At 39.8% G+C, this 1,808-nt stretch overlaps 1 long non-coding RNA gene across 1 annotated transcript; it reads left to right on the top strand.

Annotated features, from left to right (window-relative positions):
- The first annotated feature begins 519 nt into the window (after window positions 1-519).
- LOC111272822 (uncharacterized) lies at window positions 520-1,467 on the top strand. Its single transcript, XR_002687747.2, has 2 exons — window positions 520-733; window positions 1,091-1,467. It is a non-coding gene; the product is annotated as an uncharacterized LOC111272822 (long non-coding RNA).
- The last annotated feature ends 341 nt before the right edge of the window (window positions 1,468-1,808 follow it).

Here is a 1,808-nt window from a genome sequence, read left to right as displayed (position 1 = left end):
ACCACCCAAAATCCGGCCGATTTCATAACGAACGATCCGTACAAGGAACGTTCTGTGTTACGTAATATAGGGAGAACAGCGTGAGCTAGAACACGTGCATAGATTTCGGCGCTAGCACACGTGGGAGATTATCATTAGCACTTTAAGCGCGAATATTAGTTGTGTGATATATAAGACAATATAAAAATTTTATAGCCAATTATAACCCTTTTGAATAGATTACTATACAACTAGTGGTTTTAACAATTAATCGGAATAGCGGAACGGTAACATCGTTGCCTGCTGATCCAGCAGCTCGACTTCCGATCCGCGCACAGGCAAGAGTCTTCCTCAAAAAGACTACATGTAGGGCAATATACTAAGTTCAATAAATGTGGGAGCATCTAGAAAATATGTGTCCAGGTAAATGTTTTGCAGCTGTAATAAACGAAAAGGGCAATTAGTCTAAATCGTCAAAAACTATGATAATTACATTGGTATCTACTGAAAGTCGATGGGCTATATTGAAAGACCTTTCGAGGGAATAATCGTTAAAGGGCACCCGTTAAAGAGCGTTAAAAAGCGTGAGCTACTGGTTTTTTTTTATATGTTCTCCATAGTCTACTAAGCAATCCAATGCTTCTAGGTAGTGGCCAACCATTTTAATTATATAAGAACCTCCTGAGATTATCCTGTGTGTGTGTGTGAGATACTCGGCGATTATCTACTGAGGTGCCGAGACATCGTGACCACGGTGAGATCATTTGTTTGCTTGACGTTATGCAAATCGCTTGTTCCGTCCACAGTATTATTTGTAGCCATTATACCCCTAGAGTACTTCATCGTTCATATTAATGTCTAGCCTCGGATAATACAACCCCTCTTCCTTCGAATGCAGTACACTTACGTAAAGAAGGTAGAATAGGGAGTATCTCAATTTTGTATAATGTTCACAGAGATGATGAAGAGATCCCCTTGTACGGCTCGAACAAATTTGAGCTGTAGCCGCTCTGGGCCTTTAAAAATGGGACACCTATTATGCGCCGAGTTGAATGTTGAAAATAAAATTTCTATAAATAGAAGCTGTATACGCATCGTTGTTTGTATGCAGGGATCGCTGAGGATGTGGTCACGAGCACTCGCAAGTCTTCGCACCATTCAAAGAGACATCCTTTAATAATAATATGTTGCAGTGCTAAATGCGTCACGCTCACAAGCTTCAATGGACTCACAGTGCCAACAGGGTACGTCGACGATGGGTGAAACACGTAATAGGGCAACAGCTCTAATCAGCAACAGGCCACTTCCAGCTGCAGTCTTCTAACTAAAATAGGGACTGTGTTTTATCTTCTTACCTATGCACCTATATATTTGTATGTTATGTTATATAACTACTAACTGAATGGCATAGAAAGAGAAGTATCCCGATTAAGAATGTAGTTACTTGTGTACGAGTAAATAAAGCTCTTTATATTTTCGTAACATGCATTTTTGAAAGTGACAACTCTGCCGACGCATATATATAGATGCGCGTTACTAATGGATAATTTATCTAATACATTTACTAATATGATCAGCATATAATCATGGTCATATAAATTGAAAGCTTAATTGTGCCAAACATGCCAGTTGTTGACATTGTGGACATATCAATAGCGAAATGATGCTTCATTTGCACACGACGCCTAGCTAGTTTGATTAATCAGTAGATCGTATGCTTGACAACTTTCTCTGTTTACAACAGTGAATAACACTTGGAAACCGGGGCCACGTCCTAGCTGGTATCGTTTAGGACCACGTGAGTCGTGTGGTTACGAAACACGTTACGC

Source organism: Varroa jacobsoni, unplaced genomic scaffold (assembly GCF_002532875.2).
Source record: "Varroa jacobsoni isolate VJ856 unplaced genomic scaffold, vjacob_1.0 contig03409, whole genome shotgun sequence".
Taxonomy (NCBI): domain Eukaryota; kingdom Metazoa; phylum Arthropoda; class Arachnida; order Mesostigmata; family Varroidae; genus Varroa; species Varroa jacobsoni.
This window is presented reverse-complemented; position numbering and strand designations above follow the sequence as displayed.